The sequence below is a fragment of the Zootoca vivipara genome, chromosome 1 (assembly GCF_965207765.1).
Source record: "Zootoca vivipara chromosome 1, rZooViv2.hap1.1, whole genome shotgun sequence".
Lineage (NCBI taxonomy): Eukaryota > Metazoa > Chordata > Lepidosauria > Squamata > Lacertidae > Zootoca > Zootoca vivipara.
In genome coordinates this window covers 31916783-31941359 of record NC_142582.1, presented here as the reverse complement: position 1 = coordinate 31941359, position 24577 = coordinate 31916783, and the positions used below count along the sequence as shown (strand labels likewise).

The window sequence follows — 24577 nt, the reverse complement described above, 5'->3', positions numbered from 1 at the left end:
TACTTGCATAGGGTAATATATACACCGTCGGTAGTGAGTAGTTCCCTCAGTACCAGACCCTTGAACCTTCCAACCAGCACCATTTCTTTGTTGTCAAGATTCAACCTTAGCTGCAGTGGGTCTGCCTAATACACTCACATTGTTGTAGTAGGGCCAACACACAATGGACACAGCAAACATGATCTTTAATCTCTGCTTTCGAGAGACATAAGCTCATGGGGGCTTGTGGGCAGGTGGATACGACCCTACTGTGCGACCCTACTGTGCGTAGGCCGCATACAATAGGAACCTCATGTGAACTCCCCCTCCACTTGCATAGTGAGATTACTGAATGATTTCTTCTCTTCCCCCTCACATTCCTAGAACTTCACATAATCTTGGATGAGGGGAAGCGTAACAGTTCATTAAAGAAATTTCAAGTTTTGGATCAGTTGTACATGATAAAGTGCTCTTAACATCTTCTAGGGTGGGGTGTTGGCTAATGGTGCGCTTGGAGAATATCTTAAACCCACATCTGGTGTGCAGATATAAAATATACGTATGCACCATTTGGCAGTTGTTAAACTTCTAAAAATATGACCTGCGAATCTGTCCTATTCATGTGGTTATCCCCCCCACCCCCTTAAAAACAGTAGCTATGTATGGATTTGAAGTTACAGTAGCTAGATTAGTTCTTCCTATTTTAGGAGTAGCCTCCACCTGTCAGTAACATATTTTGCTATAATTTGTAAACGTGGGAGGGAGATACCAGCAAGTAGCCACTTGCTCCTCTTTTTAGAAACAAGATTGCCATCTGCTGTGAGCCCATAGAGAACAAATTCACTTTTGGGGTGGGGGTGGGGAATATAAACGACATAGGTTATTGTACAACAGAGGATGAAAATGATGGAGACAGATGGGTGCAGTATAGTAGAATATAGTCTGAAGGCACATCACAAATATATATCCCAGGTCTGAAGGCACACAAGGCCTTGCTGAAGCTGAGCAGGTCTTGGTCTGGTCAGCACTTGGGTTGCTGACCACCTTTGGTGCCTTGGGTTCCATGATGGAAAGAGAGGTAGGATATAAATATAAGAATATAAATAAAATAAATAAACCTAGAGTATGGGAATAGTTCTCCGCTCCATCACCACTATGAAATCAGCAAGAACTATGTAGCTGCTTAGTCCTATGTGAATCTAGGGTACTTGAGGAGTGAACAGGAAGGATGCTGATAGAAAGACCAGCCTTGAGGGGTTTAACATCTGTGTATTTATTTTAAATAAATCGCTATTTGTGTTTTTGGTGGTCTCACATTCCTTTTAACCCTTCTCCCAATCTCCAGCAGTTATAAAAACACAAATCTTGGAAATATTTCCCTGTCATTTAGAATTCCGCCCCCTCTTGCGATATTTGGCAACCATTATAAAGATCCTTTTTTAGAAAGAAAACTTTGTTAATGCATTCCAAAATGCCGTTTTCTTTTAAGAAGACCAAAACTGCAGGCACCCTGCCCTTTTTTAAATATCACCATTCAACTTGGGAAAACAGGAATAAATAATTACTTCTTTTTTTTTGAGCTGGAAGGGCAAACTGGAGCAGATACATCCTTATTGTTTGGTTGGCCATATAATCTATGTGGGGCTGTCTTTGGGGGAAGCCCTCCTTGTATAATTATTCAGTACGTTACTGGAGTTACTTGGGAACCCCTTACAATTCACGCTGATTGATTGTAGCATTCAAATAGCTCATGCTGGACAACAGCTAAGGAATTCCCCTGGTCTTAACTTCCCTTGGTTTGTACTTCACTCCTTTCCTGCTAACGGAGCCTTACATTTGAGATTGGTGGGCAAATTTCCAGTATCAATACAGAATCTGTTACAGGCCTTGCAGCAATTTAAAAGAAAGAAAGAGGAGCTGGTAATGAGGAAGATGGAGGGTAATATGCATATTCAGAGATAGACTGCTTTAATTAGACATAGCACTGAAGAAGTAGTACTGCCTCAGAGAGAACTCAGCAAGTAGTCAGGATTTTACCATGCCAATATATAAAGGTATTTGCTTAATTCTTAATTCCCATAAGGAGGAAGGAAATCATTTGAAATCAGCATTAGACTTGCCTATTTCAGGTATGACTTGCGGTTGGCAAATATTTGATTGCTAGCAATGATGCTGTCTCATCATCCTCTATAATAATATACAAGTGTCTCTGCGTCCAGTCCCTGTGCCCGTGGGATTGCGCTACTGCGCATGTGCCCCACGGACAGCTGTTGGGACTTGGAGGCTCACGTGCGCCGCCGGGACTGTAGGCTCTTGCCGCTTGCTGTGATGGGAGGGATTAACTGCGTGAGGCGAAGCAGGGCGCCGGAGGAAGACGCGGAGTCCTCCTGGGAGGACCTGCCGACGCAGTCGCCGCTCCTGCCCACTGGCACCGGCCAGAGCCCTGGCAATGCCGCCGACACCAGTTCGCGGGGGCCAGACATGCTGGGGCGGGGGGGGGGGCGGCACGGGGGCCAGGCCGGCCAAGCCCTCCTTTGTCTCCTACATCAGCCCGGAGGTAGGTTGGGCACTGAGGGGACCAGGAGAGACGGTTGGTCTGAGAGGAAGGGAGCGCGCGCGGATAGGGCTGGCTGGCGGCGCACGGGACGAGGAGGGAATTGGGACTCGGGGGGGGGGGAGAAGGGTTTATTTACACATTCCTGGTAAAATTAAATCAGGAGTCCCCCAGGGAAATTATGTGTTTCTGTTAATGACCATGATGGTACCAGGGACGTTCTCAAACACATAGTCCATCACCAATTATAGCTCACTGTTCTAGCACCCGTTAATTTAACGGGCTTCATGATACTAGTGGGTTTATAAAGGTAATAGAAATGTGTGTGTATGTATACACACTCGCGCGTGTGCACACACATATACACATAATCAGTGATTTTTAATACACTGCGTATGAGAATGAAGCACATTCTTTCCACAATATCCTGTTACAAACTCTTCTCCATGCCCTCATTTTCAGATCAGTGGTGTGTGCATGTGTGTACATCTGAATTTGGGGAAACTGGGTTGGGCAGAAAAATGGTCACATAACTAAAGAGACGTGACGAGGAATCCATTTGTTGCCTTCAGTATGGGACTCAACCCTCCCAAGTCATTGACCAATGCACAGAAGTGATCACAGATTTATTTATTTTTTTAAAGCAAAAGATAAGCCAGGAAATATCTATATTTTACAAGAATAGCCAGCTGTAAGAGCCTTGAAACAGTGAACCGCCTTTGAGGAGTTGCTGTAAAGTCTGTCTGGAATAGAAAATGATCAACATTTTGTTTCCATTTCCCACTTCAACAATTATGGCAACATTTCCCCCCCCCCCCCCCAAGATTACAATGTTGACTCAGAGGGAACTTTTCATAATACCAATTCTTTTAAGCATTTTGCTTGCTGATTTGAAAATTCTCTGGAAATAATAGTCATTTTGAAGTGCAGAAAACTGAAAATAGTGGGAACCTTGGTCAGGGATAAGGTGCCAGTTTACTTAGTATGTCTTCACAACTCCAGCTCATTGATCATTCCACTGGATGACTTGTCAATTTCTAGGCCGCTGGGAAAGAGGAGAAGACCTATTTTAAGACTTGTGTCCATATGCAATGGTAAATCAGGAACCTTGGCTTAATAAACCATACTGTTCACAATTATTCTATTTGCTCTTGTCTTGGGACGTGAAGGGGTAAACAAACCAGAAAGGGGATCACTTAGCAATGGATCTGAATCCAGAACCATGGTTTGTTTCTTCCTTGCAAGCCAGGGTGGCTAGCCAGCCTGAAATTAAACCATGAGGGGAAGAATCAAGCATGGGTGATTGGGCTGTGTGTACCAGCATGTAGCTGGTAGATGGTATGCTTTCTTGGCGTACTGTTATTTGTGAACGAAGCAACATCAGTTCGTACTGAAGTGAATTCTGGCATTAGGGGGCACATCCTCCTGGAAGTTATTCTCCTGATGATTAGAAAAATCAAGATTCATCTTGTTTATATCTTGAATTTATATTTGAAAGACTTTGGTGGAGTCAGATCATTTTTATCCCTTGTTTTGTTGCAAGCAATTACATATGAAGTCATGGTGTGTCCTTTTGGGGAGTTTTGACATGCAGTAAATTCTCTTGTATTCATGATAGAAATCCACTTGTTGGGCACGATGACAAGCAAGTTATTGCAAGAGAGAAATGGGAGTAGGGGAGAGTCACCATTTTGTGCCTGCAGCATTTATGGTGCAATAGTCATGAAATAATGCAGCCATCCAAATCTGTAATTAAGGTGTCATGTTTTGAATTACATGATCTATATCACTTGACTCTATTTTTCTTGGGATCTTTGTTTTGGGACAGATGCCATCATGTGTGTTACTTTACTGTATAAATAGAGCCTTGGATTTACATACTCCAGATTATGATTGTCCAGCTGTGATTCCCTGTAAAGGTAACTTTGATTTGTTGTTTACATGTGTAGAAGAATGAAGGGATGGAGGTCTTGGGTGAGAGAATGCTCTGTTTTTCACTTCAGTCTACAGGTGAGGGATACATTTTCTTTTTATTAAAAAAAAACTCAACTCCTGTGTGAAAAGCAAACGCAATGTGCAGGTACATGATTTAGTCAGAAGGAAGCTGGTATAAGGGACAGTGGGTGGTGCTGTGGGTTAAACCACTGAGCCTAGGGCTTTGCCATTCAGAAGGTTGGCGGTTCGAATCCCTGCGATGGGGTGAGCTACCATTGCTCGGTCCTAGCTCCTGCCAACCTAGCAGTTCGAAAGCACATCAAAGTGCAAGTAGATAAATAGGTACCATTCCACCGTGAAGGTAAACGGCATTTCCATGCGCTGCTCTGGTTTTGCCAGAAGCGGCTTAGTCATGCTGGCCACATGGCCCAGAAAAACTGTCTGCGGACAAACGTCGGCTCCATCGGCCAGTAAACCGAGATGGGCGCCACAAGCCCAGAGTCATTCGCGACTGGACTTAACTGTCAGGGGTCCTTTACCTTTACCTTTTTAAGCTGGTATAAAATATTTCTCCCAAACGTGGTGGTTTCCCTCCATCCTTACTGCATTTCTTTTAACATGGACAAGCAGGGGGGAAATGTTCCTACCTATATTCTGTAGTAGTACAGCCCATTCTAGATTACTTCATTCTTTCAGTGGTGTCCAAACTTTTTTCAAAGAGGGCCAGATTTGATGAAGTGAAGGGCCGTGGGGGCCGACCAAAGTTGTTGACCTTTTTTTAGGATTGAAGTTATTGAGCTCTTTTAGGATTTTACCCCAGGAAATAAACTGCCACAGGGGCTGGATTAAAGCAACTAGCGGGCCAGATTAGGCCCCCGAAATGGACTATGGACATGCCTGGCAAGCCCAGGATCTTCAAGAAATTGGAGTGGTTAGTGCAATTATGGTTTTGAGGGCCATGGGCATATGGTAGTTTGCTGGTTTGGAAGTAATAGTGGATTCCGATTTGTTCAAGCATGGAAGTTGCCCAGTAGGTTTAACATATGAGGAGAGGAGAGAAGGGAGGACAAGTTGGGAATTGTTCAAGTGTGGAGATTGTTCCTGATCCTCCAGACCACGGAGTCTAAATTAGTGGAAACTTGTGCTTTCATTGCTCTTTATTTTTAATTTCTCACCACCTCATGTTAACCTACTTTTTTATTAGCAAAAGAGTTTTACCTCAGACCAGAAATGATACTTATAGTTCTGTTCTCAGAACTTTTAATTGTAATAACTGTGTAACTATTTTATGGGGTTAGGGGAGGGGTGCAGAACCCTCAAGAAACTCAGGGTAAAAATGCTGTTCTGTTTTTACATCCTTCATTAATTAGAATTCAGTGTGCTAAGGAAGACAAGAATCTTAAGTCCCATGATCCTGCCTTTTGAATGCATTTGCACAACTGCAGAGTAAGTATCTGAAGGCAGAATTTGGCTCTCATTATGGAAAATATTGAATGAGATCTTTAGTTTTTGAGTCTTCCCGCAACACCAGAAAGGGGAGGGAATTGGCCAACTTAAGGCCAAATAAGTTTAGGTAAACTGATTGCAACAGTCGCCACATGTTTCCAATAGTGTTTCTTGGCTGCCTCCAGGAATTAACCAGTCTGCTTTCACTTGCTGGTTTGATGGCTTGAAGTAAGAAGTGTTAATCTAGACCAAATTGCTCACTAGGGCTTAAGTGCAGTTTGTCTACTGGTGCTCCTTGCAAATGACATACATTCTTAGTAGCATTTGGCAGAAACATTTTACCCTGTTAAAGTAAAATAAAAAAATTCCTTCAGTAGCACCTTAAAGACCAACTAAGTTTTTATTTTGGTATGAGCTTTCGTGTGCATGCACAATTCTTCAGATACCTTTCCATTTCATGCGGCTCAATGTGGTGCCTTCCATAGTTCTGGTTACAGGTAGGTAGCCATGTTGGTCTGGGTCGAAGTAAAATAAAAAAATTCCTTCAGTAGCACCTTAAAGACCAACTAAGTTTTTATTTTATTTTGGTATGAGCTTTTGTGTGCATGCACACTTCTTCAGATATCTGAAGAAGTGTGCATGCACACGAAAGCTCATACCAAAATAAAAACTTAGTTGGTCTTTAAGGTGCTACTGAAGGAATTTTTTTATTTTACTTCGACCCAGACCAACACGGCTACCTACCTGTACCCTGTTAAAGGAATGGTTGCATTGTGGCAGTCTGCTGCTTCCCCCAACCCCCATCTGCATGATAGAATTTAGGCTGAAATAGTTAGGCCACATTGTGTTTGTGCAACCTTTTCCCAGATCCATGCTTTAATGGCAGTTCAGCTGGGGTTCATAGCAGGAGGTTGAAGTCAAGGAGGCTGAAGAGAGAGAGAGGGTTGACAAGCTAATGCTTTAAGGCTGCAGGCAAAATGAATGGAGCCCTTCAAATGGTTTTCCTGACAATGGCTAACAGGGCAATCTTTTGATTTCTAGTGAGAAGAAAGTCCCATTGAGTTCAGTGGAACTTATTCCTCAGTAAGTGTGCACAGGATTGCAGCCCAATCAACTGCAGTTGTCACCCACAGTCCGCCTAAGAAAATATACTTGAATCAAGACGATCAATTGCCATTGAAATCTCTTGAAATATGTCACCCCAAATCCCTATAAGCTGTTCAACTGGGTTGTCTTGTTAAATGTTTCCTGGTTGGCTTTGTCACTCATCACTTCCATTTGGAGTGTGTGTGAGCACTGAGGGCATCGGTGAGTGATGGAGCAGCAGCTGTGTGAAGCTGGCTGGAGAATCATTTTCCAATATGAAGGCTGCCTTGGGTGGAGCTCTTCTGGCCAAGGTCAGTCAAGGCTGACCTGATGAGGGGTGGTGAGCCATTGCTGGCAGGGCTGACTCTTGACTACGCTGACCCTGAAAGGGAGACACCAAAGGGTATCTGCCGTTTGGGGTCACAACTTGAAGAAGACATGTGGGGACAGGGTTGCTCTCCCAGTTTATTTTTAAAGCCGACTGCTTTGAGTGAGAGACCGGGAACATGGAAGGAGGGAACCATTGGTATGACAGACTGAGGTTGCTGAGGAAAGTGGACTTTGAATGAAGCAAGCACTGTACTGTTGGCACTTACATGAGGTTTGGAAAGAGAAGTTCACGCACACTCGTAGTTACCATACTCACTGGTCATATGTTTTGTTTCTATCCATTCACAAGAGTGTCTGAACGACAATTGCAGATAACCAGATGGCGCCCCTTAGACATTACCACCAGGTGTTTACCATTGCCTTTCCAAGGAAGCATCTAGATAGAAGGAACCTATGCAAGAGGACAGGCCTGCCACAGAGGACAAAAGAACAGACAGCTCTATATAACACTATGGGAAACTACACAAGGCAGCTTGGCCTTCAGCTGTTTACCCTCTTCACCATCCAGCTGAATACACCAGCAGTGTGATACGAGATGAAATATGAAGCAAGACAGATTCATCACAGCACATTTTCTGTAGTAATGAGCTGTGCATTGACAGTGCTCCAGCTTTAAAGAATACAGTAGTGTCTGCTGTATCAGCTACATACCCTAAATTTGCTGACTGGTAGATATATGAAACTGACAATGCCAAACCTGTTGCTGAAGTCATTAGCATAAAATGGGGACAGTGTTATAAGCGGGGGGGACGGGGACCTGCATGATTGGCATTAGGACCAGGATGAAATATTGTTCCTTCTCCTCCCCAAAACCAAGCAAATCAAAAGAATAATCCACGCTATATAGACAAAGGCCTATATCAGGCATCCCCAAACTGTGGCCCTCCAGATGTTTTGGCCTACAACTCCCATGATCCCTAGCTAACAGGGCCAGTGGTCGGGGAAGATGGGAATTGTAGTCCAAAACATCTGGAGGGCCAAAGTTTGGGGATGCCTGGCCTATATATATATATATATATTAATCGTTCTTCTCCACCTTGTTATAATCCCCCCACCCCGTGCACAGTGATATATACTGTAAATAAATTAAGTAATGATTAACCCAGACAATTTTTACTGAGTCTTAAATTTTTAATGAATTGAGCTTCTTACCCATGAAGCAGTGGATCACAATTACCGTATATTCCGGCGTACAAGACGACTGGGCATATAAGACGACCCCCCAACTTTTCCAGTTAAAATATAGAGTTTGGGATATACTCGCCGTATAAGAAATACGACCCAGCATATAAGACGACCCCCAACTTTTGAGAAGATTTTCCTGGGTTAAAAAGTAGTCTTATATGCAGGAATATACAGTAATTTCTCCCCCCACCTCTGCAGATGGCTTCTGCATCATTACGCAGCAAAAGGGAATTTAATTGTACCTGAAGAACGTGGAACGGAGGCAAGCCACATTATCCACGTAGCCTTAGAATTTTATGTGTGTTAACTTCAGTACTAGTAAGGAGAATATATGTTTTAGTGTACTCCCTCCCCCCGCTGTGCTCTGTCTTGATCAAGTTTGTGAGCTGCTTTTAGAAATGTGCAATTTAAAGCATGTTCACTTACTCAGCTGCATTTATAATCCACCTTTTTTCTCCAAGGAGCTCAAGGTGGCATGCATACATGGGTTCTCCTCCTCATTTAATCTCCACAACAACACTGCGAGGTAGGTTAGGCTGAAAGGCATTGCCTGGCCCGAGATCATCCAGTAAGGTTCATGGCTGAGTGGTAGTCCAGGTCCTAGTATGACAATCTTACCCAGGGGTAGGCAACCTAAGGCCCGGGTGCTGGATGTGGGCCAATCGCCTTCTCAATCCGGCCTGTGGACGGTCCGGAATCAGCATGTTTTTACATGAGTAGAATGTGTCTACTAGCAGTCTGCTGGCCAGATTTTTCCCAAGAATGGCCAGTTGCTAACCAGTGTTTATTCTTTAATACGTGTGTCAGGGGCATACCCAGGATCAAAACTGGGGGGGGGGCAAGAGAGGGGAAGAGAGAGGGAGGGAGGGAGGGAGGGAGGGAAGAGAGAGAAGAAAGGAAGGAGTGGGAGAGAGAGAGAGAGGGAAAGAAGGAAGGAAGGAAAGGCAGGAAGGAAGGAAGGAAGGGGTGAGAGAGAGAGAGAGAGAGAAAGAAAGAAAGAAAGAAAGAAAGAAAGAAAGAAAGAAAGAAAGAAAGAGGGGGGAAGGAAGGATGGAAGGAAGGATGCAGCTCCCATCCGCCCGCCCCCCCTGCTCAGGCTGCTCCTCCCCCCTCCCACATTCCTGTCGCTGGCTGCAGCTGCGGAGGGGGCGAAAACAGCCCAATTTCAGGCTGCTTCTCGCCTTCCCCACGTTCCTGTCACTGGCTGCAGCCGCGGAGGGGGCGGAAACAGCCCGATTTCCATAACCCGCAGCGACTTTTCCCCTTCAGTTTTTGGAGGGAAAAAGTGCGGGTTATGGTCTGTAAAAGACGGTACCTTTTTTTGCTTCGGGGGGGGGGGCAGTTGCCCCCCGCCCCTCACTGGGTACGCCCATGACGTGTGTAGTATTAGATTATATGTGTGTCGCCCTTAAGTTTTGTAACAGTCCCTTCTTATGGGGGTGTAGTGCTCTTCCAAATGTGATTTTCATTTGCCTTTTAAAAATGTGTCTTAGCTCAAGTCATGCCCTGGATTTCTTCCTGAATGTAGCAGCATTGAAGATACTTTCTTGAATCTGAACTCTTAACCCTTGGCTCTTGCAGGAAGAGAGGACACTGTTCTGTGAATTAGAGCATGCATAGGTTTGAGTTTTCCTGGTGTTGGTGACCCTAGTCTCTTTCTGTATGCACAATTCCTGACTGAAAGTCTTTGTTGAGATTTTAAGGAAAGCAAGCATATTTCAATGATTCATTTGTTTTGGAGCCAAAAAGAGCTTCTGAAAGATTTGCTTTTCCTTCTTTGTTGTGTACACAATACGTTGCTGCAGTTTGGCAAGATACTCTCTCCTGAGTGTCAAAATAGATATATTGTTCTTAGTTTTTGCAAATCCTTAGCCACAGAACAAACCTTTAGTGGTTGTTTTTTTTTTTTTTGCGGTGTGTGTGATATTTGTGTATATAATAATTTTTAATCATCATCATCACCATTTATACCCCACCCATCTGGTTGGGTTTCCCGAGCCACTCTGGTGGCTTAGAGCATATATGAAACATATTAAAATGTCAAAACGTAAAAAATTTCCTGGTACAAGGCTGCCTTCAGATGTCTCCTAAAAGTTACGTAGAATAATAATAAAATTTTATTTATTTATTTATATTACCCTGTTTCCCCCATTTTATGACGTAGCAGGATTTTAAAGAGTGGCCATAGCAGGATTTTTAAGCATTCAAGGAATATAAGCCATACCCTGAAAATAAGACATAATGATAGGGGCAGCAGCAATGCCGGCCGCGGCAGGAGGAGGATGGGGGGAAAAACATCCCCTCAAAATAAGCCATAGTGGGGTTTTTTGAGGAAAAATAAATATAAGATGGTATCTTATTTTTGGAGAAACACGGTATTGAATATTATTTTTATTCAGAACAGAGTGATGTATGTTAGCAGTGAGGCTTTGGCCTGCTTCTACCTCATACAGTAAACCTCTGTCAGGAGTGCTTTGTAGGTGATCACATAAATTAATGCTTCTATAGAGAACAAATCCCTCATATAAAAAGTAGAATGCTGGGGAAAAGGCTAAATAATAACCCATTTCCATGACAACTAGCGATTCTTGCCCCTCTGGTTTTTTTGGGTGAGGTTTTTTTCCGTGTAGAAATTTTTTTATTATGAAACATTCTAACACAGGTGAAACTACTAGAGCTGACTGAGTGATGTGTGATTTCAGTACAGTGGAACCTTGGTTTATGAACACCTCAGTTTACGAATTTTCAGTTTACGAACGCTGCGGACCCATCTGGAACAGATTAATTCACTTACCATTACTTTCAATGGGAAAGTTCGCTTCAGTTTATGAACGCTTCAGTTTATGAACAGACTTCCGGAACCAATTGTGTTCATAAACCGAGGTACCACTGTAACAACAACAACAACAAAAAGATGGTGATTGAGTGGAAAACAAATGGCTGGTATGTCCTTGGTAACTATCTTTTATTTTCCTTTTGCAGAAATAACTTGGCCATAATCTCCATTGCCCCGAGGATGCTTCAGCAGTGAAGCAGCTCAGGCTTGAGGTTGTTCCCAAAGTTGTTCCCATTCACACCAGGACTTTGGCTTGACCAATGGAACTTCCCATGCCTCTCCTCTCCCCCTCCCAGGTCACCTTGTGCCCCCCCATCTGATCTGGAGGATTGGGGAAAAACCTGATAACAGATTTGGGGAGTGCATGGGGGTAGGAGGAGGGGGAAGAAGAGAGAGAGGAAGTTCTGCTGCAGAAGCAGATGCCCTTTCATGAACAGGATGCCTTTGTGTGATATAGGAGTGAAAGGCTCCACCCTTTCCTGACTCTCAGCTATGCCCTGATTTGGGCAGGTGCTCTTATAATTTCCCTCATCCTCCTGAGTAGCTTCATGTGTTGCTTAATAGGCACTTTGGTAGTGGCCCAGAAGTTCCTGCCTTCCCCACTGTCACTCCTGTTGTTGGGTAGATGAAGCAGGGTTTGAGATCCAGACAGGAATCCAGACAGATGGTTTGCCTTCAGCCCTAGTGCAGGGATTGAATGGCACTTCTTCAAGAGTCACTGGCAAAATCTGCTAGGGGGTACTGCTTTTTGAGGATTTAGGCCAGGGGTAGGCAACCTAAAGCCCGTGGGCCGGATGCGGCCCAATCGCCTTCTTATTCCAGCCCACGGACAATCTGGGAATCAGCATGTTTTTACATGAGTAGAATGTGTCCTTTTATTTAAAATGCATCTCTGGGTTATTTGTGGGGCCTGCCTGGTGTTTTTACATGAGTAGAATGTGTGCTTTTATTTAAAATGCATCTCTGGGTTATTTGTGGGGCATATGAATTCGTTCATTTCCCCCCCCCCCCAAAAAAAATATAGTCCGGCCCACCACATGGTCTGAGGGATGGTGGACTGGCCCACGTCTGAAAAAGGTTGCTGACCCCTGATTTAGGCAATGCTTTGATGCAATCAATGATGCAGTGATGTATGAATGATGCAAGTTTATCACTTCAATTTTCACCTTGAATCTGTACAGTAGATTAAGTTTTGTTCCTTTAAGAGACTGACCTTGAGAGAACCTATGTTCAGATCATCCTCTTTAAAAAAAAAACGGTTGAAGAAAATTATTAGTTTGCTCTCTTCCCAAACATATTATTATGTAGTTTGCACATAATGTACATACATGACATTTGTATTTCACTTAACCATATATTCCGGCATATAAAATGACTGGGCGTATAAGACAACCTCCAACTTTTCCAATTAAAATGATAGAGTTTGGGATATACTCGGCGTATAAGAATTACGGCATATAAGACAACCCCTGACTTTTGAGAAGATTTCCCTGGGTTAAAAAGTAGTCTTATACACAGGAATACAGTATTAGACTACTTTTTAACCCAGGAAAATCTTCTCAAAAGTCAGGGGTCGTCTTATACGCCGGGTCGTATTTCTTATACAGTGAGTATATCCCAAACTCTATATTTTAACTGGAAAAGTTGGGGGTCGTCTTATACGCCCAGTCGTCTTATACGCCGGAATATACGGTATATAGTTATTTCAGTCAGCGACACTGGTATAAATTTACTCTAGCTTTCCAACCTTTAAAAGTTATTTTGTATTTACAGAAGAGGAGTATCTGCAGCTATGCACAGGGATAGGTGTGTGACATATTCATACTATTGATTCATATTCTTAGGATGGATTGGTTGCTGTGTCTTTTCGGGGAGACTGCTTTACTCTTGTGAGGTGTGCAATGAGTGCAAGGGCTTACCTAACCACACAGTCATTTCCTTGATAAATTGTACCCAAGAGATACAGAAAACCTCACAGCTGAAGTCTGTGACCTTTCATCAGTAAATACTAACCATTGATTATGCAGAACAGGTAACTCGCATGAGTAAAAAAAAAAAAGGACAACTGAGGATGGGTAAAAGTAATGTCTGAAGTGGCTGTTGGGCCGGATGAGCCTAAGTCATACAACCCTATGAGATCATGACTTGGGCCGAGAAGCAGAATTTGGAACTCCTCGTAGGAGCCATAGCAATGTGCAGCACTGATAGTACTAAACTACACTGCACATTGGCTTAATTTATTGGGCATTTTCACACAGAGGCCTTAAACTAAAGAGTGCTGAATTCAGACTTACGGTTTAGTCTGATGTCTTAGTCTAGATATTGTACATTCTTCCATACCCTCACTGCCCAATTGTCTGTGCTCACTCGGCATGCTTCTGCTTGACATCACGATTCAGTTGCTTTCTGTTTTTGCAACAGTTTTAGTCAGAGCGTGCACATCGGAATCAGAAGCTGCCAGTGTCCATAAGCACTGAAGAATATCCACAGCCAATTTGTGGTTATTGTTCTTGGGATGCATAATGAAAACAAAAGCGCAACAACAAAAAATGGTTTGAACCATAAAATATTTTGAGGGACTAAGCAGACTCCAGCCCTTCCTGTCTCCTCTTTTGTTTTCCAAATGCATCAACAGATGGCTGTGGAAGTGCTAAATCTGTACCTTGAGTGACCTTTGCCATTGGGGAAGGTAAATCAGTTGTGGCAGGAAGCCTCCCAGAATATCTCTAAAGGACTGAGTTGGTAGGTACTTGTTGTAAACAAATCTAATTAAAGAAGATTCTCCAATGTTGTGATTAGCAAACTGTATTGCTGTGGCGCAGGTTCTAAACATTGCCTTGTTTCAGGAGAGAGAAAATTAGCAAATCATAGAATGGTTATAGAGACATGGTTCTTTTTTAACCCTGCAAAAGGTTAGTTGGTGAGTGGCTCGCTGAGAGCAAGTAGTTTGGAAATGTGTTTCAGATACCTTTCAAATTACAAATTTCATTTTCTGTGTGGTGTGCCAGCATTGTAGCTGTCCAGTAGTTCCACCAATTCTATAAGGGGGCTCAGTTTTAAAACTTGATTGATCTTGCCTGATTCCTTTGGAGTGATATGGAAAGTGTGAAAGGTTCGCTCAGAAGCTGAGGGCAACAAATACCTGATTGGCCAATACATTGCCAGTCTTTTCTTAACTTCCTGGGACATGAAATGCCCACGTTCTACAAATCTCCATGCTTCTTATTGCAAGTTGGGACAGCATTGACTGCTGCTTTTTCCTATGTTTTAGATGTCTTGTGCCCTGTCTGTATTAACTATTACCAGTGCTATTTTTCTAGAAAAAGAGGTGCTGGAACTAATCACAAATGCCTCCCTTGTTCTCTTATGTTGGCAATGGTGCCCAACTCAGAGTTCAAGCTGGAAACAAAAGCCCCTGACTATTACTACCATGTTTCTCCGAAAATAAGACACCATCTTATATTTATTTTTCCTTTTAAAAAAAACCCACAGTGGCTTATTTTCAGGGGATGTCTTATTTTTAAATTACGTGTCCAGCCTTGCCTCTTCCTTGGGGCCCTCCAGAACTGCGCCTATCACTATGTCTTATTTTCGGTGTATGGCTTATATTGCACAAATGCTTAGAAATCCTGCTATGGCTTATTTTATGGGTATGTCTTATTTGAGGAGAAACAGGGTACTACTTCTTCTCAATATGTGTGTTTCAGAGCCATAGCACCCGGTAATAGATGTTGTAGGCAGGCTTTCCTATGCTAATGCAATAATCACCTGAGGCAAGATGGGGGAAGTGGAGTGCTTGGTTTTAAATGAGGTGTGCATGCTTTGAGCCTCCACATGCTCTTCATTACTGGCTTAGGCTACAATCCTAACCTCACTTAACCTGGATTCAAGGAGCCACTGAATTCCATAGGACTTCCTTCTGAGTAGACACGGTTGGGATTATGCTGCTCGTCATTGCAGTCAGACAAACTACTGCATGCTTTTCAATATCTGCGAAGTTGTCTGCAGTTTTCAATTTGCCTGAATGCATGTGAGCAATGGCTTTTTTTAAAAAAACCAAACTCAGCCATGTGAAAGGGATAAAGAAAGACAATCAATAGATAAGCTTTTATCAACCTGGTGCCTTCCAGATGTGTTCAATGCTTATTATCACTCCAAGACCCATTATCCTTTTGAGAGCAGTACATGTGAAAAGGATCTAGGAGTCTTGGTAGACCACAAACTTGACATGAGTCAGCAGTGTGATGCAGCAGCTAAAAAAGCCAATGCAATTCTGGGCTGCATCAATAGGAGTATAGCATCTAGATCAAGGGAAGTAATAGTACCACTGTATTCTGCTCTGGTCAGACCTCACCTGGAGTACTGTGTCCAGTTCTGGGCACCACAGTTCAAGAAGGATACTGATAAGCTGGAACGTGTCCAGAAGAGGGCAACCAAAATGGTCAAAGGCCTGGTTTGTTTAGCCTGGAGAAGAGAAGGTTAAGGGGTGATATGATAACCATGTTCAAATATATAAAAGGATGTCATATAGAGGAGGGAGAAAGGTTGTTTTCTGCTGCTCCAGAGAAGCGGACACGGAGCAACAGATTCAAACTACAAGAAAGAAAATTCCACCTAAACATTAGGAAGAACTTCCTGACAGTAAGAGCTGTTCGGCAGTGGAATTTGCTGCCAAGGAGTGTGGTGGAGTCTCCTTCTTTGGAGGTCTTTAAGCAGAGGCTTGACAGCCATCTGTCAGGAATGCTTTGATGGTGTTTCCTGCTTGGCAGGGGGTTGGACTGGATGGCCCTTGTGGTCTCTTCCAACTCTATGATTCTATGATTCTATGGGAGTGGAAGCTCTACAACATCTGGAAGGCAGCAGGTTGGCTAACCCAGTTACAGAGATTTAGAGTGTTCCATTCTTCAGTGTTTTTTTTTTAGTGTCAACCAGATGGGCCCATCCTTTCAACTTCAAAAATAAATAAATACAGGCACACATGGTTCAGAAATGCATAGTAGCAAGTTGACTATGTCAAAAGTACAACTAAGCCTGTGTTCATTCTTTTTGCATAACATAGAAACATCCGCACTGAATGATGCTCTTGTATACCACATTTTTTATGCAAAATGAATTCCCCATACCTAACTTGGTGTAAATACTTTTCTTCTTAAAATTCTTATTTTCACTGCATGAATGGACACTGAAATAAAACAGGGACTGGAGTAATATCACAGATTTGTGAAGTTTGCAATCCTATATCTAATTGGGCTGGGTGTAGTAGGTACCAGTGAGTACAGTGGATTTTTTTTCTGTATGCAATCGTACTGACATGCTGCTTTTAAATATAAATGCCAAGATAGTGGCACTTGGGCAGCAGGAGAGTAAACCTCAGCAGAAATGCCGAAGTTTGATCTAAATCTGCTTAGGCAGGAAGCTCATATTTATGCTTATTTAAACAGATGCTGCAAACCAGGAGATCAGTATGATGCATTCCCAGAAAGAGATTGCCACTGCAAAAGCTATTGAATCAAAATGCAGTTGCTTCACATTTATGTAGGGTTGTAATAAGTCACACTCAAAGCAGTCCCATTGAAATCAATGGACCTGAGTTAGTCATGAATACACCCTATGCAGCTTTGCATCTTTTAAAGCCCAGCTACTTAGTTAAGGTTGGGAGAACCTGGTCATTGGCTATGCTTGCTGGGACTGATAGGAGATGCTGTTCAACACCATCTAGAGGGCAAAAGTTCCCCACATCTGGTCTAGGCAAAAGGTAGACAAAACAGCTTACACAGCACTTGCACTGCTCAGCTTCCTTTCAGTTCCATATGGTTTTCGGTTCTAAGGTTAGATGTGTGCTAGGACGCGGGTGGCACTGTAGTCTAAACCACAGAGCCTAGAGCTTGCCGATCGGAAGGTCGGTAGTTCGAATCCCCGCGACAGGGTGAGCTCCCATTGTTCAGTCCGAGCTCCTGCCCACCTAGCAGTTCGAAAGCACATCAAGTGCAAGTAGATAAATAGGTACAGCTCTGGCAAGAAGATAAACGGCATTTCCGTGTGCTGCTCTGGTTTCGCCAGAAGCGGCTTAGTCATGCTGGCCACATGACCCGGAAAAACTGCCTGCGGACAAACGTCGGCTCCCTCGGCCAGTAAAGCGAGATGAGCGCCACATCCGCCTGCGGACAAACGTCGGCTCCCTCGGCCAGTAAAGCGAGATGAGCGCCACATCCCCAGATGGGGAACTTGTGGGTCATGCATGTTTGGACTAACAGTAGATCCTGGGTCTGTTTTTAAATAAAATGAAAAAGAGGCTTGGGAGGCTGAAATTCTGAGCTGAGTTATGGTGGAGGTTGAGCTTACCCCTCCCCCCCTTGACATCTCTACCAGGTAGGTGAGAACAAGAGTGTGGTTTTTCTATTTAAGTAGCACTCAGCAGCTTTCTCTTTCCACCCTACCTCCCAGTTTTGAGATGTAGGGAAAGAGCTAAGTGTCCTCTCTTTCTTTGGTTAAAATATTGCCACTTCCCTAGGGGAGGTTTTTCATTTCAAATATCTTAGTTGCAATATGCATGGAACTCAGAAATATGCATGTACAGCCTTGTGAATGACTTTCCTGTGTTGGGTTTTATATATTCTACACAGGCTTTTAACTGAAAAATATCAGCCATACACTTCTTAAAATGTCCCTCTGCTTCTTGCTTCATTGTTTTGTAATAAATTCTGTTGTTAGGGATGTTCAGGATCAACAGGAACAACCTCATAATTGTGCCAAAGTCTGTTAACATTTAGCTACACCCAAATTTCACTTTTGTATGGGTGTAACAGCTCATTGTCATGCTTTTCTTTCTCTTCCCCCATTTCTTTGCAAGATAGTATAAATGTTCCTTTGGCTTGTTGACTTGGCCACGTAATCTTGACTTGGAAGGTTGCGGACACTTTTCAGTCAGAACATAGTGAGCCTTAGCTAGTCTGAAAACTTGACCTGTAGCTCTACTTAATCCTGTGCAAGGCAGTTTGATGCCACAATGTCCTGCAAGATCCATAGAATATCAAAATAGATGGAGGTGGTTTCAGTACATGTACAATTCTAGCACTTTCCCACAAGTAAGGCCAGCTGTACTATTAGGCAGTGTAGGGAGCCATCTAGGGAATTCCTGTTTGGGAACATGGAATGTTATTTCTTTTATTTTTGTGGCGGAAACGGGTAGAAGGTATACTTTTCTAGTGCCCCTTTATTTAGTACATGAGCTTGTGACATTGGGAAAAGCAGAGGGTGAAAGGAAGACAGCCTTCTTCATGTAAGCAAGAGCTGATCAGCCAGCAGTGGATCCCAGTGGCAGGGTAAGAAACTGCTTTGTATCTGTTCAGACCACTGAGCTCAATATTGTCTACACTGACTGGAAGCAGCTCTCCAGAGTTTTGGATGGGAGTCTTTCCCAGCCAACTGGGAGATGCCTGAGATTCAACGTGAGACTTTACACATACAATAATAGTACGTAATATAATAATAGTATATTATAACAGGGTGCTTTTTTTGCATACTCTGCTGTGTGATGCAATTGATCCTTTTACAGCAGGGTTTCCCAAATTTGGGTCTCCAGCTGTTTTGGGACTACAACTTCCATCATTCCAAGCTAGTAGGACCGGTGATTATGGGAGCTGTAGTCCAGAAACAGTTTGGGGAATCCTGCCTTACAGGAACCAACTGGTCTTTCTTTTACCATTTTTTTAACCTAGATGTGAAAATGGGCCTCCTGAGCACATGATGTCAGATCATAATAGATTACTGAAGCTTTACTGTCTTTGTGTTGTGGCTTTCCTTGCATGTATGAATGAGATGCTTAGCCTCAGCAGTTGCTTTTGCCAAAGAAGCTGTTAAACTCGTTGATGGAGCGGTTGCGAGCAAGCGACTGACTTGCTAAGTGCATTTCTGTCTTCCTGTGCAGGAAAGGGAGGCCCCTTTGGCATCCCATAGTCCCACTAAATGCCCTTTGCCGCCTCCAGCTCTATTTTTGAGATACCTGCTTCCAGTCTGACAAGGAAACCCCAAATATAATCCCATCCCACATAATTAACAAACCTCCCTCTTACAGATAGCTAATGAACTTTTGCAGACAGTGGTTGTCACCGGCTGACTCTTTAAACACCCGGTGTTGAAAAATATTATATTGTTAGGAAATTGTAAATGGCATTAGTACAGGCATATTGCTGGGAGGCAAGTATGAGGCATAGACAAAGATCCTTCTTTTATCCTAACCTCCCTTTCAGACTTCTTTTCTGATGTGTTGAGTGGAGAGGTTTGAGGGTACATTGTGAGGCAAAATCTGTACTGATTGGGCCTTAACTTTGTTTCACCACTTTAGGGATGGGGAAATGCCTGACCATCAGCCCCAGACAGCATGGCAAATGGCCAGGGATGCTGGGAGTTGTGGTCAAACAACACATGGAAGGCCACAGCTCCCTCATCCTTGGTCTAAATCCCTTGTTCTGCAGGTGAGGAACCCTACATAATGCTGGCCAAGCCAACCTTCTCAGGGCCACTGTGTGTTGGAGGTTTGACCTTGTCTCTGCAGCGCTTCTATAGGGCTGATTTTCAGTCTGCCTGCTGTGTCTCCGATAGTAGCCACAAGTACAAAGAACCACTTCCTCCAAAAGAACTGGCAGAGGTGATTTCAGAACCACTGGCAATAATCTTTGAAAATTCCTGGAGAACAGGCGAAGTTCCAGCAGACTGGAGGAGGGCAAATGTTGTCCCTATTTTCAAAAAGGGGAAAAGAGAGGACCCAGACAATTACCGCCCAGTCAGCCTGACATCAATACCAGGAAAGATTCTAGAGCAGATCATTAAGCAAACAGTCTGTGAGCACCTAGAAAGAAACTCTGTGATCACTAAAAGTCAGCATGGGTTCCTGAAAAATAAGTCATGTCAGACTAATCTGATCTCATTTTTTGACAGAATTACAAGCCTGGTAGATGAAGGGAACGCTGTGGATGTAGCCTATCTTGATTTCAGCAAGGCCTTTGACAAGGTGCCCCATGATATTCTTGTAAAGAAGCTGGTAAAATGTGGGCTAGACAATGCTACCATTCAGTGGATTTGTAGCTGGCTTACTGACCGAACCCAAAGGGTGCTCATCAATGGCTCCTCCTCATCCTGGAGAGTAGTGACTAGTGGGGTGCCACAGGGTTCTGTCTTGGGCCCAGTCTTGTTCAACATCTTTATCAATGACTTGGATGATGGGCTTGAGGGAATCCTGAGCAAGTTTGCAGATGACACCAAATTGGGAGGGGTGGCTAACACCCCAGAGGACAGGATCACACTTCAGAATGACCTTAACAGATTAGACAACTGGGCCAAAGCAAACAAGATGAATTTTAACAAGGAGAAATGTAAAGTACTACACTTGGGCAAAAAAATGAAAGGCACAAATACAGGATGGGAGACACCTGGCTTGAGAGCAGTACATGTGAAAAGGATCTAGGAGTTTTGGTTGACCACAAACTTGACATGAGTCAGCAGTGTGATGCAGCAGCTAAAAAAGCCAATGCAATTCTGGGCTGCATCAATAGGAGTATAGCATCTAGATCAAGGGAAGTAATAGTACCACTGTATTCTGCTCTGGTCAGACCTCACCTGGAGTATTGTGTCCAGTTCTGGGCACCACAGTTCAAGAAGGATACTGATAAGCTGGAACGTGTCCAGAAGAGGGCAACCAAAATGGTCAAAGGCCTGGAAACGATGCCTTATGAGGAACGGCTTAGGGAGCTGGGTATGTTTAGCCTGGAGAAGAGAAGGTTAAGGGGTGATATGATAACCATGTTCAAATATATAAAAGGATGTCATATAGAGGAGGGAGAAAGGTTGTTTTCTGCTGCTCCAGAGAAGCGGACACGGAGCAACGGATTCAAACTACAAGAAAGAAAATTCCACCTAAACATTAGGAAGAACTTCCTGACAGTAAGAGCTGTTCGGCAGTGGAATTTGCTGCCAAGGAGTGTGGTGGAGTCTCCTTCTTTGGAGGTCTTTAAGCAGAGGCTTGACAGCCATCTGTCAGGAATGCTTTGATGGTGTTTCCTGCTTGGCAGGGGGTTGGACTGGATGGCCCTTGTGGTCTCTTCCAACTCTATGATTCTATGATTCTATGATTCTATGATTCTATGATCTCTGCAGTTTCACCACTGGGTCCTTATTGGCTTGGATTCTAGGAGCGACCCGTGTGTCATGCTCTCTCAGTTTGTGAACATGGAGCCATTCCAGCTTTCTGGAGTTGTGTGCCGATAGGCTTGATGTGGTCAATTGCTTTTGAGTGTTCTATCGTGAGCCTAACATTTCCTCCCAACCTCACATTCACGCCTGGGAGCAGTGCCAAATCCTAGCCTCATACACAAGTGAAAATTGTTTCTGCCTTGTTGTAACATGGGGACTAATTTTGTACCACACAGATTAGGACACCTGCTGTCAAACCTCCCAGAGGGAGGCAAATACAAGATGCCTGGAGTTGGGAGTACTCCATTTTTTCTGTCTTCTCCCTCACTTCACCCATAAAGCTGGCTTGGTTTATTTAAGATTAAAGGTAAAGGGGCCCCTGACCATCAGGTCCAGTCGTGTCCGACTCTGGGGTTGCGGCGCTCATCTCGCTCTATAGGCCTAGGGAGCCGGCGTTTTGTCCGCAGACAGCTTCCGGGTCATGTGGCCAGCATGACAAAGCTGCTTCTGGCGAACCAGAGCAGCGCACGGAAACGCCGTTTACCTTCCCGCCGGAGCGGTCCCTATTTATCTACTTGCACTTTGAGATGCTTTCGAACTGCTAGGTTGGCAGGAGCTGGGACCGAGCAACGGGAGTTCACCCCTTTGCAGATATTCGAACTGCCGACCTTCTGATCAGCAAGCCCTAGACTCTGCGGTTTAACCCACAGAGCCACCTGGGTCCCTATTATTTAAGATTAGCAGCATTTAATGCTTTGCATGGCTGGCTGTTTTCAACTGAAAAGGTAACCCTGTCCTTTTAATATGCCTTTTAATCCCTCCTTCTTTGTACCGGTAGCAATTATCATTTCCTGCATTTTCCTTTTTCTTTTTTTGTCTCTGTCTAACCAGTATCGCTTCTGCAGTGCATGTTGTGTATGAGACAGAATTGTTCATTACGCACATCACCTGTTTTGATTATGTGAATGTCCATTGATACACAGCACACAGTAGGGGCAGTGCAGTGATGGCCTCAAGGGTGTATTAAGCACTATATCTAACCATTTTTTCATCCTTTCTGCAGGCCGTAATGATACAGCACTGACAGGTCATATTTTGTTAGGAAGAATAGAAGGCATTTCGTTAGCGATCTTCACCACTAAGTGAAAACTCAGCAGCAGAGTTGTCATTGTTGTTCCACTTAGGGCAAATTTCATCCTAGTTGCATTTGGTGCCGTATCTTTTTCTTTCTTTCATTGTTTCTCAAAGTAAACCAGTTTTCACATATGGTGAATCGACTTTGCAAGGATTTAAGATGTACCACATTTTTTCAAGTGCAACAATAACTGAGCATCATTTGATTCACTGTTATTTGCGACTGGGAGGAGACAAGACAAGAGCAGGAGGATTGACTTGGGGCAGAGAATGTAAGAGACAAATGGTCACCAGGAAGTGCAGGAAGGAATCCTGTCTGCTCTTCCTTCAGTGAAACTGTTCCCAAGCATTTCTAAACTGCCCTTTAAAAATCTAAGCACTAAAACTCATTGCAATTTAGCATATCATGACAGCTTAAAGATCTGCATACCAGGCTTCTAGGTTTTTTTTTGTTTTTTTTTCACCTGGTGTATACAGTACTCTGAAATGGCTCTGAGCTTAAAAGTGATGCTTCTCTCCATATACAAAGTCTCCTCTTTTCTTCAAATCCACAGAGAGGAAGATTCTCCAGAAAAGAAACCACCACCATAGAAAACTCTGTATGCATGGAGCCTGTGAGTGCACTTGAACAGTCTCCAGTACCTTTACATAGTGGTCCTGCCTTTTGGGGGAGAGATTTGGATAGAACTTCCTCCTCCTCTAACACACACCTGCTTTGTAAGGCAGCTGAATAATGTGAATGGATGAGCTGTTATTAGCCAGACCAGAGAGGCCCTTAAAAGACAAGGCTGAGCTCTCCACCGTCATTTCAGCTTAGATGTGCTGGTGTGGCTTTTGTGCACTCAAATGGGTATCAGGCGGGTGCACCCGTCTCCTTATTTTGCCATCACTGAGCATTCCTAAACAAGAACAACACACCAGTGGCCCTGGATTTTGTGCCATCTTCTATTTCTTTTTGGAATGCAAACATACCCCTGACCTCCCAAAACCCTCTGCAAACATCAGTCAATGAATGCTCGCTGGGTCACCACCAAGATGTTACCAAGATGTCTCAGAAGAGGCACAAACATTGACAAGAACAGAGCTGTAGGGAACCTGATTCCCAGATGGTTTGCCTGACTGTTTCATCGGCAAAACATCGAAGTTTATGAACTTTAAACTTAAGCACCTCATTTACAATTTGGGAGTGTGTGGGGAGAGTTGGTTTGATGAGGAATATGCACAACACATTTGAAGTTTTAACCAATATTTGTGGTTTCCCCCTAAAGAACTGGAAAAGTATAATGGGATGACTGTCTCCCCCCATTCTCTATCCCGTCCCGTCCCCACATTTTGGCTCACAATGCTGAGTGTGCTGCTGCCTCTATTGAGAACCTCCCCTTTCTTCCCAACCTTGGAGCTGCAGAGATGAACATGGGATTGTTCAAGTTGTTCCGTGGTGATTCCTCTACCTTTGCTTCAAGGTTGGGAATAAGACTCTGCTACAATGCAGTAACTATAGAGTGCCATGCATGGTGAATCCGGCAATCCTGAGAACTCTGTGTGTGTTTGCGTAAGTGTGTACCGGTAAATAGTGGGTTGTTTCCCATTCCCTTCTCTCTTTTTGGCAAATTGTAAGAACAGGCTCCTTACAGCTTGCTTCTGCATTCAGCTCCTGCAGAGTGAAATTAGGAGTGTTTTGCTGCAACCGCGGCATTCCCACTGGTACAGTAACACTCTTTTTTCTGCCTCACTTTAAAACAGGCAGCCCGTAATTTTCGCAGTATTAATTGAGGAACTGAGCAGTTAAACGACCCATTTTAATAGTCAGAACTGAAAGCTAATGAGGAACAGTGGGTGTAAAG

General features: G+C 43.6%; 1 protein-coding gene across 6 annotated transcripts in view; it reads left to right on the top strand.

The window, feature by feature from the left end:
* Positions 1-24577, top strand: part of FMNL2 (formin like 2) — a 194624-nt gene that overhangs the window by 36734 nt on the left and 133313 nt on the right. The gene's annotated exons all lie outside the window — the stretch shown is intronic.